Here is an 18,594-nt window from a genome sequence, read left to right on the forward strand (position 1 = left end):
TAGAACAGCTACACAGTCCATAGGCTGCCTGATGGCAGTAGCCACTCAGGCTCTGGAACCCTCCTGGGGAAAAAGTGCCCAGCTCTGCAGTGCTTCAGTGCTCCAGTTCTTCAGACTATTTATCTCCTTTCCAGACCCCTACTGGACACTCCACTCCAGGGAAGCTTCTTCCAGAGGCCAGGGAAAGCATTCAAATTCCCATCCTGTGAAACCCTAAACAGACCAGTACAACTTATCACTGCTCTCTTGATTGCAGAAGGAGGCAAAAAATAGAATTTACCTAACATCCTACACTAGGAGGGTTCTATAGAAGCCATGTTATATATAATGGAGGAGGGGAGGAAAGGGTGGGCATAGACAGCGCCTGTCAGAGCTCCCTCAGTGATACTAACCCCTGCTGCAGCACGAGTTTATGGCTGTGAGGGTGAAGGAGGAGTAATCACAGAAGGAAGATTTATAGTAAACTGGGAGAAAGCAGCAGAAGGGGCACATCACACCAGGTGCGTATTTACAAAAAGGAAAACAAGGCATTTGCCTAGGGCAGCATTTTTCAGGGGGTGGCGCTGCCCTCCGGCAGTCAGTGACTGAGGGTCTCTGACTCCTGTATCACTGTGAGAGATCAGAGCAGAAGGAGACATCAGGACTTCCTGATCATGGCTCAAAGGGCGGTCGACGGGTGTAATTCTGGAGAGCTGTGAAGGTGAGTGCTGGAGTCTGTCTCTCTCTCTCTTTCCCATGGGGGGGGGGGGGCACCAGACTTTACTCTTGCCTAGGGCAGCACACAACTGAAATACACCACTGCATCACACTGATAGTAAGTAATGTTCCTTGTGCTGATTTGTTTTAACTAAAAGGCTTTAAGATTTTCTCAGAAGTATGCCTGTCTCTGTACACTGTGCAGCAGGGTGGCATATTTGCTGCTGCCACTCCCTCCTAACTTAATGTAGGTGCTCCATAGGGATGTGTATTGAGCCCTCTTCTTTATGCACTTTACACCTATGACTGTACACCATACTATCATTTCAACGGAATTAAAAAATTTGCTGACAATACCACAGTAGTCAGTTGTACCAATGGTGTTGTAAAGCAGAGGTAGGAAAGATTGTGGCATTGTGTGCATTAAATAATTTAACCTTGAATGCAGGAAAAACTAATGAGCTAGTTGTGAACTTTAGAAAAGACAAGACTGAAATTGTTCCACCCAGTGGTGTATTTAGGTTTTGTGCTGCCCTAGGCAACACAAAAATTGCAGAAAGAGCCTGACATTGACCAAGAGCACCCCTGCCCTCCACCCGAGCTTTCCACTACCACTGCCCCCAATACACCAGCCACCATCTCCCCCATGGCGAGAGGAGGAGGAGGAGGAGGAGGAGGAGGAGGAGGAGTTTTGATCGTTCATTTGGTGTATCACTGGCTTCTGGAGAGATCCCAACTTCAACCGGGTCACCGGCAGGAGGAACAAGCAGGAACACCCCTTAGTGTCATTCTGCTCTGGGCTTGCTTGCTACTTACTTCTGGTGAGTGCAATATGGTGGATGTGTAGTGTGGAAGTCACAGAAGTCACTACATTTTGTTGATTTGATCACATCACTATTTTTGGGACTATTATGATATTTAGAGGACTTACATATTTGTTATTTGTTATACTGTCCATTTAGTTTCTTCATTGGAGTAGTCACATATTCCCTATCTCTTTTTTATGATGTTTCCTTTTTTTTTTTTTACAATCACACTGGTCATCATTGATTATAACACACATTTTTATTAGCGCTGCACATTGATATTATAGTGTAAGGTTACTAAACAGTTTGTCACATTTAAAAGTGCAAAAATGTGATAAATAAACAACACTAGAAAGTCCAGTTAATGTCCAATATATTAGTAATCCCTATTCAAATATGGGTTGCTTGAAAACCAAAAGGTGAACAGGTGCTTGTGCCATTAGTAACAGATCAACAGGGGACCACCAGGTGACCCCACATGGATTTACGCTCACCACAATGGATGGACCTGCTACAACTCTAGCCTCCTAGCAACACTGACATTGGGCAGAGTCTAACTGGTAAACTGAGGGATTAGTCCCAAATCAGGTTTGAGGTCTCCTTGTGATTGACAACAGGCAGTAGGCACTCTTTTTTAATTCCACCTATATAGTTCTGTGTAGAAAAAAAGGTGATCCTAGCAGAGGAGTGGTATTTTTCGCACCACAGATTGTCTTTCCTCAGCTTCAGTAAGAAAATCTGGCCCTGCTTTGAACCCCTTTTTACTGCATTATGCAGGAGATTTAAAAGCTGTCACATTTCAAGCATGTTATCATCATTATGTACAAAGGTAAAAATTGTGCACCAACCCGTAGTAAAACAAAGCTGCATGCGCAAATGTAGGATTGTTGTTCACAAAAATGTTCACTGTCATCTTGAAAATACGTTTTCTTTCATTTTCTCATGTATTTTCAGGTGGAATTCTAGCTCCGACGATTAACTGCAATGGAGGAAATTTAAATATATATGTATCAAAGTGTTGACTTGAAGCAAATGGTTATAATACATCTATTATCACTCTGCAAAACCCGTCATGTTTGGCTACCAGGGAGATTGTGAATAACACTGCCCAGATGGTTTTTCACAACTCTCTAGCAAATAATGTTTTGCAACAACACCGTTACTGTAAGTTTGAGCCATACCGTTTGGTCGTTTATTGTAGAAGATCATACATACAGGTGAAGTGTAAACAGACACATTAAACCCTAGTAAACGTTATTACAATACATTCAGACCTCCTGAAAATCACAGTTGCTTGGGTGAATCTAACATTTACTTGCAAATCACAGACCCAGAACAAAAGGCTTTATAGTAATTCAACCCTGATGTGTTAAACACCTTCCACCACAAGGTAATTCTGGAAGAGATCCTGTGGCCAGACCATACATCTCAAAAACAATCTTCCTATAAGATTTGTGATAGGAATCAGCCTATGTCTGTAGCCCCCAGAGGTGGACTGACCATTTGGAAACTCGGCCTGAGGGGCCGGGGTCAGTAGGGGGCCCCATGAGATGCCCCTGGTACCTTTTTTCTTAGGCTTTTTTGAGTTTGGGCAAGGACACCGGGCCCCATGATCCCCTATTACTCGGGGGCCACATGAGTTGTCAGTCCGCCCCTGTCCTCGTTATTTTCACCCTCAGGCTTGGGAGAAATAAAGCTCCAGACACCGAAGTGTGCAAGTTTAATGCAAACCAAGAACGGTTATACAGAACTCAGTAGGCGTTGCTTAATCTTAGGATGATCAATGAAACATTCCATTCTAATCAATATAGTTACGTGAAGAACAGAAAAAGCAAATAGATGAGGGATACCATATAAGGTAGTTCCGTTTCATCAGAAATGGAAACTATTCTCAGAAAATAAGGAGTTACAAGCAAAACTAACTGGTCACACATCTAGAAATGGAGGCATTATACAAAATGGATGACAGTTAATAAGACATATTTCCTTACAATTTGGATGTGCATTTAACATATTTTAGGCATGCTTACCTGAAAAAGCTCGTCTTGTGTAGGCATCCACTCAAGTAACATTTTCTAGTATTCCTCTTCACTCCTCCCCCAACACATAAACGGTTACATGGGGAGGAGTAGCTGGGCCCTCACAGACATTAATTTGACTCTCCCAGAAGAAGAGAGGGCTATGACTTGGGAGGCCAGTAGAAGAACTGTGGCTCTGCTGGAAAATTAATTCCTGGATAGCCAAATTTCCCAGTAATGTCAAAGGCACATTGCAAGAGAATAAAAATTGTTTAAGGAAAGGTAAGCATTTAAAATACATGATTTTTCTATGCTTTTACCTGAATTTTCTTAAGTTGATCACAGGGTCTGTCTAATGGGGAATCTGCATTAAGAGTACTAACTAAAACCCTGCCTGCTGCAGGGTGAGACTCCAGATGAAGGCGCCATCTTAATTATCATTGTTCTGTTACCCTATATCTGATTGTTTTCTTAAGAGATTAAGGAATTAAGGGAGCAAGAAGCAGAGAGTAGCAAGACTGTAAAATTGTCATTTTACTGATCATCTAATAGAACATGGACTGTCTATCACAATCCACTACAAAGGTGCTCCCAATAGCAGATACAGTACATCTGCATTGTATTTCTACAGCAAATTCTTCTACACCCTGGGAACATTCATCCCCTTCTTAGAATGTTTTCCTAGCTCCTATCAACGGACCTGGGACCTGCATGGTGGGGAGGATGTTGACTGACTTTCCCTACCTAGTAAGAACCCAGAAGTGACATGTAAAACGTTGCTTCTGGGTTCTGTTGTCACTTTCCCCAGTCACTGTAGCCAGGGAAAATGCTAATAGAGTGCGATTCACACTCCATTATCTTCAAAGAAGGGCATGTGAGACACCAGGGGTCCCAATAAGATGTCTCAGTAAGGAGAACCTGCCACACACAAAAAAGTATCACATAGGTGACTTTTTGACCTCTGCATGATTACACCCAACCACTTAACCCCCCAAAAAAATTGCATGAACTCGTACATACACCTACATGCACATACCAACATAAACACATGCAATGGGGTCACCTATGTGAGAAAACACCAGTCCCGCTACACATGCTACATATCACCACACACAACAGAGTGAGAGCAATAATCTGCGTCCCATTATTCATGGTAAACTCAAAAACTGAAAACCTGTTGGGGCTTTTAAGATGTTGCCTATGGAAAATTTAGGTTACAGCAGTTAGTTGTTGCTTTACGTGGCACATCCTCTTCTTTTATATTTTAGCAGAATCAAATAATATACTGCATTTGTGTGCCCAACAATTAACTATTGTATTTTTTTTTTTTACTGAAATTCTGCACTTGATAAGCCATTGTCCTAATAATATCTAACATAAAAAATTGGATCCACCACTATTTTATTTTTCTGGGTGTCTACTTTCAGAAAACTTATAATGTTTTGGGGGTCTTAAGAACCCTTAAAATGAGTTTTTAAATATTTAAAAATTGCTCTAGCAGCAATGGAGATAAATTAGGTTTCCCTGCCTATCTTTCATCTAAGAGGTACTTGGTGGTGGAAGGGTCTCTTTAATTACAGGAGCAAGGTGCAAGGGCTCTGAAAAATCCAAGTTTGAAAATGAAACACAGGATTTTGATTGGTTGCAGATTTCCAGCTAGCACACATACTGTACATCAACCCTAAAATAGCTAGCATGCAAAACATGTATGCAAACAGCAAAAAAATATTTTTTTCTTTTTTTAACAAGAGTGGTATTAAAAATTACTGTCATAAATTAACACAAAAAATGCAAATATTTGCTTCTTAAATTTCTTATAAAGCTGTGTGTTTTCTGACCTTGTTTAATGAACTGTGCTATTCTCATTACAGCAAAATGCAACCAATATCATGTATGCAAATAAGGTGTACATTCATGGCGTGACATATCCAGCTCAAATACGGAAAGAAATTATTATGAATGTTTCTTGCATTTTCTCTTTTAGTACAAGCATTCAGCTTAATATCACACTGAAGCCAGTACTTGGGTAATTATCGCATTACAATGACCATGACAATTTGAAAGTACAGTTGTGTCCAAAATTATTCAACCCCCAATGCTGTAAAGGGGTTTAGGGACTATAGTGTACATTTGGAATTGTATTCAGAATCAAATCCTACAAGGACGTTGTAACTACCCAAATGCAACTAAAATGACATCAATTGTTTATGTAATACAGTAGTAAATGGTTCTTATGTGGTTTCTTCATTGCCACAATTATTCAACCCCTTAAAGACTACCACTCTGAAGAACAGAGGTTCATACAGGTGCTTTCCATCAGGTATTGAAAACACCTGTGGATGTCACCGAGCAGCAATCAAGCATAATAAGCACCAATTAGGCAGCTTTAAAATGACTGTGATACTCAGCTCCTTCTAGACATTTACTGGTGTGGTTACAAACATGGTGAAGGCAAGAGAATGGTCCAGGAAGACAAGAGAAGAGGTGATTTCTCTTCACAGGAAGGGCAATGGCTATAAGAAGATTGCAAAGATGTTAAACATACCAAGAGACACCTTAGGAAGCATCATTCGCAAATTCAAGGCAAAGGGCACTGTTGAAACGCTACCTGGTCGTGGCAGAAAGAAGATGCTGACTTCGACTGCTGTGCGCTACCTGAAGCGTAGAGTGGAGAGAAGTCCCCGTGTGACTGCTGAGGAACTGAGAAAAGATTTGTCAGATGTGGGTACAGAAGTTTCAGCCCAGACAATAAGACGCACACTGCGTAATGAAGGCCTCCGTGCCAGAACTCCCAGGCGTACCCCCTTGCTGTCTCCAAAGAATAAGAAGAGTCGACTGCAGTATGCCAAAAGCCATGTGGACAAACCACAAAAGTTGTGGGATAGTGTTCTGTGGACTGATGAAACAAAATTAGAACTGTTTGGGCCCATGGATCAACGCTATGTTTGGAGGAGGAAGAACAAGGCCTATGATGAAAAGAACACCTTGCCTACTGTGAAGCATGGTGGAGGGTCAATCATGCTTTGGGGCTGTTTTGCTTCTGCAGGTACAGGGAAGCTTCAGCGTGTGCAAGGTACCATGAATTCTCTTCAGTACCAGGAGATATTGGATGGAAACGTGATGCAGTCCGTCACACACCTGAGGCTTGGGAGACGTTGGACCTTTCAACAGGACAATGATCCCAAGCATACCTCCAAGTCCACTAGAGCATGGTTGCAGAGGAAAGGCTGGAACATTTTGGAGTGGCCATCGCAGTCACCAGACTTAAATCCGATTGAGAACCTCTGGTGGGACTTAAAGAAAGCAGTTGCAGTGCGCAAGCCTAAGAATGTGACTGAACTGGAGGCCTTTGCCCATGAAGAATGGGCGAAGATACCCGTAGATCGCTGCAAGACACTTGTGTCAAGCTATGCTTCACGTTTAAAAGCTGTTATAACTGTAAAAGGATGCTGTACTAAGTACTAAGATTGAATGTCACTTGGGGGTTGAATAAAACTGATAATGCTGTGAGCACAGAAAAGACATTTGTGGTTATTTCATTATAACTGTTATGTTATATTTGTCTGACCTACAAGTGCCTCTTTAATGTAAATGTAAGCAAGATGACTGAATGATCAAAAGCAATGTCAAACTGGCCAAAACACTCAATTTCAGTGGGGGTTGAATAATTTTGGACACAACTGTATCTCATGTGCAAATTGTACTGTCTTGGCAGGCTTTCATGCAAGCAGCCATTCCCAGGCACGCAGATCACCTACTAGTTCAAAAGCAGTGATTCTATGAAAGTGGTTAAGATCGAAATCAGCCTTTCTCAACCAGGGTGCTGACTGAGGTTGTCAAGGGTGCCGCGGAATTCTGGTTGAGAAAGGCTATAGATTAAGTTCCCACAGTCGATGTACAGATCAGAGCTCCCCCAGTCTCAGTCCTGTATACATACAGCACAGAATAGTGGGAGCTCAATCAGGGGAACATTGTATAACAGTTGATGGGGGAGTCCTGACCTGCTTCACCTCCTCCTACAGTGCACTGCTAAGCTGTGTTCCATGGGCCCCCCACCCAAAGTGACTGCCGTCACACAAAGGACAGGCCGTAAACATCTCCAGCAAATGTTCAGGATAGAAGTGTCAATATTATTTAAAACCACGAGGCACAATACCATCTGAAGGGAATTGTATAATTATTCTCCTGTGCTCTGGATGACACAGAGGTTGTGTGTGTAAACATCAAAATGTTGTCCCGATCCAGCTCTTCAGGAGAGATGTTTCATTCCTCCTCCTCTGGATATATGGTCTGGGACTTGAGGGTAGGATTCTCTCAATAAAATTTGGCATATTAGGGGCAAAGAATATTCAGATCTAGTAGTTTGGGGGAAGAGTGACTCAAAGTCTGTGTAGGATCTAGCTAGTAATTCCAAAGGGAATAAGCCCTCAAGAGTTATTTTCATTGAGAGTACCCAAGCCAGGCCCTGGAAAGATTAGGACAAGCTAGTAAGATCTATAAGATCTATGACAAAAGGAATACATTTTCCATGATGCACTGTATGGCATATAAGAGCCTTGTCATCACTTCTTTAGGAGAAAAAGTAAGAGTTGTATAAGGTTGAATGAAATGCATTATTAGCAAATGACAGGGTTAAGGGACTGGGTGTAGCAAACAGTAATCCCTTGTTTTTGAAACTGTCCTATATATGCAGAGTGGCAGAAGCCAATAGGGGTAAGGATTATTTGGGATGTCTTAAAGTGTATTTTAGCCCAAAGCTTTTTATTTTCAGTTTTATGGTGGGGATAGGTTATAACACATCAGCTTAATATTTAATTGGTTTAACATACAATTGGAAGCATTTTGTTATTTATTTATTTGATAAGTGCAATAAGTATCTACTGATCTTCAGTTCCATTCAGAGCTGTCCTGTGACCTTTGTACATGTCCTGTCTTGTCTCACGAAGACCTCATTGTTCTTATCTTGGACTACAGAATGCTTAGGCTATATACAGTATTGTAGTGATCTGAGAGTGGGGTTACTTGAGTAGTTTAGCAAAAGACACTGAGCAGGGCTGCCACCACTAGGGATGTGCTCAGGTTAAGTCCAAACCTGGGTTCAGACCTAACCCGGAAAGAAGCTGTTGCTCCCGCCAACTGCCACCCAAATAAATACTACTAGGACATTTCATGCTCCCCAGCCTCATGTGACCACTAGAGATGAGCGAAGAAATGAAAAATTCGATTCGACTGATTCGGCGAATTCGTGGACAATATTCGATTCGAGTCGAATAAATTCGCTGTGAATTTAACTTAAAAAAGGGTGTTTCTAGGCTTCAGAGAGACTTAATATTAGTGCAGAACACTGTACCTTTAATTTAAATGCCCTTGGAGTCTGCTGGGGAAGAGAAATAATACTGTCTGTCAGTATGACATGCAGATGAGTGCCGTCGATCTTAGAATCACTGCACACTTCACTCCTTTGGCCAGTCACGGGGCCAAAACCAGTGTTTGGAGCCACAGTGTGGCGGTGGAGGCAGCAGCAATGGGAGGCCATACAGCAACCTATGACAAAATGGAAACCAGCAGGAGCGTGAGGAGACCTGAAAGTGGCACATGGCAGAGTGGGAGCAATGGGAGGCGGTACAGGGACCCAGGTCACACTATGGGCCCAGCAGCAGCGTGACCAGGCGGTACGGGGGCCCATGGCCGATATGGGGCTTGGTGGCACCTATGGAAGGCCTGTAATCTGCCAGCAACCTATGACAAAATGGACAACCGCAGGAGTGTGAGGAGATTTCAAAGTGGCACATGGCAGAGTGGAAGCAATGGAAGGCCGTACAGGGACCCAGGTCACACTGTGGGACCAGCATCAGCGTGAACAGGCGGTACGGGGGCCCATGGCCGATTTGACCTCATTCATCCCATAGTCCTGCCGACTCACGAATAGCATGGCCTCCTCAAAGGGCCTGAGCAAGCGCAGGTGTCACACATGAGCTGCCAATGGCTGACATCTAAGTTACACAGGGAGTACCTTTATCCGCTTTTAACATCAGGAAATCTGTGATGGCCTTTAGCTGTTCGTAAAGGCGGTCTAACATATGTAGGGTTGAATTCCACCTTGTTGCAACGTCACAGCATGAGGAGTCGGTACGGGGGCCCATGGCAGATTACATGTCTGGCAGCAGCTATGTGAGGCCCGTAATCTGCCTGCACCCTATGTCAAAAAATTTAACACACCAGCAGTGTGAAGAGACCTGAAAGTGGCACATGGCAGCAGAGTGTGGCGATGGAGACAGCAGCAATGGGAGGCCGTACAGGGACCCATGAGAGACTCTGGACTTGGCAGCAGCATGAGGAGGCGGTATATAGGGGCCCATGGCAGATTAGGGGCCTGGCAGCAGCTATGTGAGGCCCGTAATCTGCCTGCACCCTATGTCAAAAAATTTAACACACCAGCAGTGTGAAGAGACCTGAAAGTGGCACATGGCAGCAGAGTGTGGCGATGGAGACAGCAGCAATGGGAGGCCATACAGGGACCCATGACAGACTCTGGACTTGGCAGCAGCATGAGGAGGCGGTATATAGGGGCCCATGGCAGATTAGGGGCCTGGCAGCAGCTATGTGAGGCCCGTAATCTGCCTGCACCCTATGTCAAAAAATGTAACACACCAGCAGTGTGTGAGGAGACCTGAAAGTGGCACATGGCAGAGTGTGGCGATGGAGACAGCAGCAATGGGAGGCCGTACAGGGACCCATGAGAGACTCTGGACCTGGCAGCAGCATGAGGAAGCGGTATATAGGGGCCTATGGCAGATTAGGGGCCTGGCAGCAGCTATAGGAGGCCCATAATCTGCCAGCACCCTATGTCAAAAAATTCTACACACCAGCAGTGTGAGGAGACCTGAAAGTGGCACATGGCAGCAGAGTGTGGCGATGGAGACAGCAGCAATGGGAGGCCGTACAGGGACCCATGACAGACTCTAGACTTGGCAGCAGCATGAGGAGGCGGTATATAGGGGCCCATGGCAGATTAGGGGCCTGGCAGCAGCTATGTGAGGCCCGTAATCTGCCTGCACCCTATGTCAAAAAATTTAACACACCAGCAGTGTGAAGAGACCTGAAAGTGGCACATGGCAGCAGAGTGTGGCGATGGAGACAGCAGCAATGGGAGGCCATACAGGGACCCATGACAGACTCTGGACTTGGCAGCAGCATGAGGAGGCGGTATATAGGGGCCCATGGCAGATTAGGGGCCTGGCAGCAGCTATGTGAGGCCCGTAATCTGCCTGCACCCTATGTCAAAAAATTTAACACACCAGCAGTGTGAAGAGACCTGAAAGTGGCACATGGCAGCAGAGTGTGGCGATGGAGACAGCAGCAATGGGAGGCCATACAGGGACCCATGACAGACTCTGGACTTGGCAGCAGCATGAGGAGGCGGTATATAGGGGCCCATGGCAGATTAGGGGCCTGGCAGCAGCTATGTGAGGCCCGTAATCTGCCTGCACCCTATGTCAAAAAATTTAACACACCAGCAGTGTGAAGAGACCTGAAAGTGGCACATGGCAGCAGAGTGTGGCGATGGAGACAGCAGCAATGGGAGGCCATACAGGGACCCATGACAGACTCTGGACTTGGCAGCAGCATGAGGAGGCGGTATATAGGGGCCCATGGCAGATTAGGGGCCTGGCAGCAGCTATGTGAGGCCCGTAATCTGCCTGCACCCTATGTCAAAAAATTTAACACACCAGCAGTGTGAAGAGACCTGAAAGTGGCACATGGCAGCAGAGTGTGGCGATGGAGACAGCAGCAATGGGAGGCCGTACAGGGACCCATGAGAGACTCTAGACTTGGCAGCAGCATGAGGAGGCGGTATATAGGGGCCCATGGCAGATTAGGGGCCTGGCAGCAGCTATGTGAGGTCCGTAATCTGCCTGCACCCTATGTCAAAAAATTTAACACACCAGCAGTGTGAAGAGACCTGAAAGTGGCACATGGCAGCAGAGTGTGGCGATGGAGACAGCAGCAATGGGAGGCCGTACAGGGACCCATGAGAGACTCTGGACTTGGCAGCAGCATGAGGAGGCGGTATATAGGGGCCCATGGCAGATTAGGGGCCTGGCAGCAGCTATGTGAGGCCCGTAATCTGCCTGCACCCTATGTCAAAAAATTTAACACACCAGCAGTGTGAAGAGACCTGAAAGTGGCACATGGCAGCAGAGTGTGGCGATGGAGACAGCAGCAATGGGAGGCCATACAGGGACCCATGACAGACTCTGGACTTGGCAGCAGCATGAGGAGGCGGTATATAGGGGCCCATGGCAGATTAGGGGCCTGGCAGCAGCTATGTGAGGCCCGTAATCTGCCTGCACCCTATGTCAAAAAATGTAACACACCAGCAGTGTGTGAGGAGACCTGAAAGTGGCACATGGCAGAGTGTGGCGATGGAGACAGCAGCAATGGGAGGCCGTACAGGGACCCATGAGAGACTCTGGACCTGGCAGCAGCATGAGGAAGCGGTATATAGGGGCCTATGGCAGATTAGGGGCCTGGCAGCAGCTATAGGAGGCCCATAATCTGCCAGCACCCTATGTCAAAAAATTCTACACACCAGCAGTGTGTGAGGAGACCTGAAAGTGGCACATGGCAGAGTGTGGCGATGGAGACAGCAGCAATGGGAGGCCGTACAGGGACCCATGAGAGACTCTGGACCTGGCAGCAGCATGAGGAGGCGGTATATAGGGGCCTATGGCAGATTAGGGGCCTGGCAGCAGCTATAGGAGGCCCATAATCTGCCAGCACCCTATGTCAAAAAATTCTACACACCAGCAGTGTGAGGAGACCTGAAAGTGGCACATGGCAGCAGAGTGTGGCGATGGAGACAGCAGCAATGGGAGGCCGTACAGGGACCCATGACAGACTCTAGACTTGGCAGCAGCATGAGGAGGCGGTATATAGGGGCCCATGGCAGATTAGGGGCCTGGCAGCAGCTATGTGAGGCCCGTAATCTGCCTGCACCCTATGTCAAAAAATTCTACACACCAGCAGTGTGAGGAGACCTGAAAGTGGCACATGGCAGCAGAGTGTGGCGATGGAGACAGCAGCAATGGGAGGCCGTACAGGGACCCATGACAGACTCTAGACTTGGCAGCAGCATGAGGAGGCGGTATATAGGGGCCCATGGCAGATTAGGGGCCTGGCAGCAGCTATGTGAGGCCCGTAATCTGCCTGCACCCTATGTCAAAAAATTTAACACACCAGCAGTGTGAAGAGACCTGAAAGTGGCACATGGCAGCAGAGTGTGGCGATGGAGACAGCAGCAATGGGAGGCCATACAGGGACCCATGACAGACTCTGGACTTGGCAGCAGCATGAGGAGGCGGTATATAGGGGCCCATGGCAGATTAGGGGCCTGGCAGCAGCTATGTGAGGCCCGTAATCTGCCTGCACCCTATGTCAAAAAATGTAACACACCAGCAGTGTGTGAGGAGACCTGAAAGTGGCACATGGCAGAGTGTGGCGATGGAGACAGCAGCAATGGGAGGCCGTACAGGGACCCATGAGAGACTCTGGACCTGGCAGCAGCATGAGGAAGCGGTATATAGGGGCCTATGGCAGATTAGGGGCCTGGCAGCAGCTATAGGAGGCCCATAATCTGCCAGCACCCTATGTCAAAAAATTCTACACACCAGCAGTGTGTGAGGAGACCTGAAAGTGGCACATGGCAGAGTGTGGCGATGGAGACAGCAGCAATGGGAGGCCGTACAGGGACCCATGAGAGACTCTGGACCTGGCAGCAGCATGAGGAGGCGGTATATAGGGGCCTATGGCAGATTAGGGGCCTGGCAGCAGCTATAGGAGGCCCATAATCTGCCAGCACCCTATGTCAAAAAATGTAACACACCAGCAGTGTGTGAGGAGACCTGAAAGTGGCACATGGCAGAGTGTGGCGATGGAGACAGCAGCAATGGGAGGCCGTACAGGGACCCATGAGAGACTCTGGACCTGGCAGCAGCATGAGGAAGCGGTATATAGGGGCCTATGGCAGATTAGGGGCCTGGCAGCAGCTATAGGAGGCCCATAATCTGCCAGCACCCTATGTCAAAAAATTCTACACACCAGCAGTGTGTGAGGAGACCTGAAAGTGGCACATGGCAGAGTGTGGCGATGGAGACAGCAGCAATGGGAGGCCGTACAGGGACCCATGAGAGACTCTGGACCTGGCAGCAGCATGAGGAGGCGGTATATAGGGGCCTATGGCAGATTAGGGGCCTGGCAGCAGCTATAGGAGGCCCATAATCTGCCAGCACCCTATGTCAAAAAATTCTACACACCAGCAGTGTGAGGAGACCTGAAAGTGGCACATGGCAGCAGAGTGTGGCGATGGAGACAGCAGCAATGGGAGGCCGTACAGGGACCCATGACAGACTCTAGACTTGGCAGCAGCATGAGGAGGCGGTATATAGGGGCCCATGGCAGATTAGGGGCCTGGCAGCAGCTATGTGAGGCCCGTAATCTGCCTGCACCCTATGTCAAAAAATTTAACACACCAGCAGTGTGAAGAGACCTGAAAGTGGCACATGGCAGCAGAGTGTGGCGATGGAGACAGCAGCAATGGGAGGCCATACAGGGACCCATGACAGACTCTGGACTTGGCAGCAGCATGAGGAGGCGGTATATAGGGGCCCATGGCAGATTAGGGGCCTGGCAGCAGCTATGTGAGGCCCGTAATCTGCCTGCACCCTATGTCAAAAAATTTAACACACCAGCAGTGTGAAGAGACCTGAAAGTGGCACATGGCAGCAGAGTGTGGCGATGGAGACAGCAGCAATGGGAGGCCATACAGGGACCCATGACAGACTCTGGACTTGGCAGCAGCATGAGGAGGCGGTATATAGGGGCCCATGGCAGATTAGGGGCCTGGCAGCAGCTATGTGAGGCCCGTAATCTGCCTGCACCCTATGTCAAAAAATTTAACACACCAGCAGTGTGAAGAGACCTGAAAGTGGCACATGGCAGCAGAGTGTGGCGATGGAGACAGCAGCAATGGGAGGCCGTACAGGGACCCATGAGAGACTCTAGACTTGGCAGCAGCATGAGGAGGCGGTATATAGGGGCCCATGGCAGATTAGGGGCCTGGCAGCAGCTATGTGAGGCCCGTAATCTGCCTGCACCCTATGTCAAAAAATTTAACACACCAGCAGTGTGAAGAGACCTGAAAGTGGCACATGGCAGCAGAGTGTGGCGATGGAGACAGCAGCAATGGGAGGCCGTACAGGGACCCATGAGAGACTCTGGACTTGGCAGCAGCATGAGGAGGCGGTATATAGGGGCCCATGGCAGATTAGGGGCCTGGCAGCAGCTATGTGAGGCCCGTAATCTGCCTGCACCCTATGTCAAAAAATTTAACACACCAGCAGTGTGAAGAGACCTGAAAGTGGCACATGGCAGCAGAGTGTGGCGATGGAGACAGCAGCAATGGGAGGCCATACAGGGACCCATGACAGACTCTGGACTTGGCAGCAGCATGAGGAGGCGGTATATAGGGGCCCATGGCAGATTAGGGGCCTGGCAGCAGCTATGTGAGGCCCGTAATCTGCCTGCACCCTATGTCAAAAAATGTAACACACCAGCAGTGTGTGAGGAGACCTGAAAGTGGCACATGGCAGAGTGTGGCGATGGAGACAGCAGCAATGGGAGGCCGTACAGGGACCCATGAGAGACTCTGGACCTGGCAGCAGCATGAGGAAGCGGTATATAGGGGCCTATGGCAGATTAGGGGCCTGGCAGCAGCTATAGGAGGCCCATAATCTGCCAGCACCCTATGTCAAAAAATTCTACACACCAGCAGTGTGTGAGGAGACCTGAAAGTGGCACATGGCAGAGTGTGGCGATGGAGACAGCAGCAATGGGAGGCCGTACAGGGACCCATGAGAGACTCTGGACCTGGCAGCAGCATGAGGAGGCGGTATATAGGGGCCTATGGCAGATTAGGGGCCTGGCAGCAGCTATAGGAGGCCCATAATCTGCCAGCACCCTATGTCAAAAAATTCTACACACCAGCAGTGTGAGGAGACCTGAAAGTGGCACATGGCAGCAGAGTGTGGCGATGGAGACAGCAGCAATGGGAGGCCGTACAGGGACCCATGACAGACTCTAGACTTGGCAGCAGCATGAGGAGGCGGTATATAGGGGCCCATGGCAGATTAGGGGCCTGGCAGCAGCTATGTGAGGCCCGTAATCTGCCTGCACCCTATGTCAAAAAATTTAACACACCAGCAGTGTGAAGAGACCTGAAAGTGGCACATGGCAGCAGAGTGTGGCGATGGAGACAGCAGCAATGGGAGGCCATACAGGGACCCATGACAGACTCTGGACTTGGCAGCAGCATGAGGAGGCGGTATATAGGGGCCCATGGCAGATTAGGGGCCTGGCAGCAGCTATGTGAGGCCCGTAATCTGCCTGCACCCTATGTCAAAAAATTTAACACACCAGCAGTGTGAAGAGACCTGAAAGTGGCACATGGCAGCAGAGTGTGGCGATGGAGACAGCAGCAATGGGAGGCCGTACAGGGACCCATGAGAGACTCTGGACTTGGCAGCAGCATGAGGAGGCGGTATATAGGGGCCCATGGCAGATTAGGGGCCTGGCAGCAGCTATGTGAGGCCCGTAATCTGCCTGCACCCTATGTCAAAAAATTTAACACACCAGCAGTGTGAAGAGACCTGAAAGTGGCACATGGCAGCAGAGTGTGGCGATGGAGACAGCAGCAATGGGAGGCCATACAGGGACCCATGACAGACTCTGGACTTGGCAGCAGCATGAGGAGGCGGTATATAGGGGCCCATGGCAGATTAGGGGCCTGGCAGCAGCTATGTGAGGCCCGTAATCTGCCTGCACCCTATGTCAAAAAATTTAACACACCAGCAGTGTGAAGAGACCTGAAAGTGGCACATGGCAGCAGAGTGTGGCGATGGAGACAGCAGCAATGGGAGGCCGTACAGGGACCCATGAGAGACTCTGGACTTGGCAGCAGCATGAGGAGGCGGTATATAGGGGCCCATGGCAGATTAGGGGCCTGGCAGCAGCTATGTGAGGCCCGTAATCTGCCTGCACCCTATGTCAAAAAATTTAACACACCAGCAGTGTGAAGAGACCTGAAAGTGGCACATGGCAGCAGAGTGTGGCGATGGAGACAGCAGCAATGGGAGGCCATACAGGGACCCATGACAGACTCTGGACTTGGCAGCAGCATGAGGAGGCGGTATATAGGGGCCCATGGCAGATTAGGGGCCTGGCAGCAGCTATGTGAGGCCCGTAATCTGCCTGCACCCTATGTCAAAAAATTTAACACACCAGCAGTGTGAAGAGACCTGAAAGTGGCACATGGCAGCAGAGTGTGGCGATGGAGACAGCAGCAATGGGAGGCCATACAGGGACCCATGACAGACTCTGGACTTGGCAGCAGCATGAGGAGGCGGTATATAGGGGCCCATGGCAGATTAGGGGCCTGGCAGCAGCTATGTGAGGCCCGTAATCTGCCTGCACCCTATGTCAAAAAATTTAACACACCAGCAGTGTGAAGAGACCTGAAAGTGGCACATGGCAGCAGAGTGTGGCGATGGAGACAGCAGCAATGGGAGGCCGTACAGGGACCCATGACAGACTCTGGACTTGGCAGCAGCATGAGGAGGCGGTATATAGGGGCCCATGGCAGATTAGGGGCCTGGCAGCAGCTATGTGAGGCCCATAATCTGCCAGCACCCTATGTCAAAAAATTCTACACACCAGCAGTGTGTGAGGAGACCTGAAAGTGGCACATGGCAGAGTGTGGCGATGGAGACAGCAGCAATGGGAGGCCGTACAGGGACCCATGAGAGACTCTGGACCTGGCAGCAGCATGAGGAGGCGGTATATAGGGGCCTATGGCAGATTAGGGGCCTGGCAGCAGCTATAGGAGGCCCATAATCTGCCAGCACCCTATGTCAAAAAATTCTACACACCAGCAGTGTGAGGAGACCTGAAAGTGGCACATGGCAGCAGAGTGTGGCGATGGAGACAGCAGCAATGGGAGGCCGTACAGGGACCCATGACAGACTCTAGACTTGGCAGCAGCATGAGGAGGCGGTATATAGGGGCCCATGGCAGATTAGGGGCCTGGCAGCAGCTATGTGAGGCCCGTAATCTGCCTGCACCCTATGTCAAAAAATTTAACACACCAGCAGTGTGAAGAGACCTGAAAGTGGCACATGGCAGCAGAGTGTGGCGATGGAGACAGCAGCAATGGGAGGCCATACAGGGACCCATGACAGACTCTGGACTTGGCAGCAGCATGAGGAGGCGGTATATAGGGGCCTATGGCAGATTAGGGGCCTGGCAGCAGCTATAGGAGGCCCGTAATCTGCCAGCACCCTATGTCAAAAAATTAAACACACCAGCAGTGTGAGGAGACCTGAAAGTGGCACATGTTTGAGGCATGATTCATGGCGGATTTAGTCAGTTGTGTCAGGAACTGGTGGTTTGAAATCCAGACTAATCCACGCCTGATTCATTTTCACAAACGTGAGTCTCTCCACACTTTGGGTGGACAGTCGTGTCCTCCGCGGAGTTACAATACCTCCTGCCGCACTAAACACGCGCTCCGATGCCACGCTACTGGCCGGGCATGACAGCCTTTCAAGGGCAAATTCAGCTAGTTGGGGCCAAAGGTCAAGTTTCGTTGCCCAGTAGTCAAGGGGATTGTCTACCTCGGTTGGCAGGGTGCTGTCCAAGTAGGCCCAAGCCTGTTGTTTGAGCTCCTGCTCCAGGTCCACCTGATGCTGCTGCTGCTGCTGCGGCTGGTTAGTAGTTTCCTCACTGCGCTGGTGAAGAAAGCTACTCATCATCGACTGCAGACTGAGGCAGCCGCTGCTGGTGGAGCTGCCACTGCTCCTACCACCCCACCCCTCCCCTGCTGCCATGCCAGCGGAACGCGAGCGCACAGGGCCCACAGTGTCTGAGGATGGACGTTGGCGCACAAAGGCAGAGACCAACTGACTACATAGGTGGTTTTTATAGTACGTAATTTTGGCCTCCCTCTCAGCAGGTGTGAA

At 48.8% G+C, this 18,594-nt stretch overlaps 1 pseudogene; it reads left to right on the plus strand.

The window, feature by feature from the left end:
- LOC149455382 (uncharacterized) overlaps positions 1-18,594 on the plus strand; it is a 67,069-nt pseudogene that overhangs the window by 13,193 nt on the left and 35,282 nt on the right.

This window comes from Staurois parvus, unplaced genomic scaffold, assembly GCF_062004578.1.
Source record: "Staurois parvus isolate SC_StPar_1 unplaced genomic scaffold, SC_StPar_1.0 ptg000394l, whole genome shotgun sequence".
Taxonomy (NCBI): Eukaryota; Metazoa; Chordata; class Amphibia; order Anura; family Ranidae; genus Staurois; species Staurois parvus.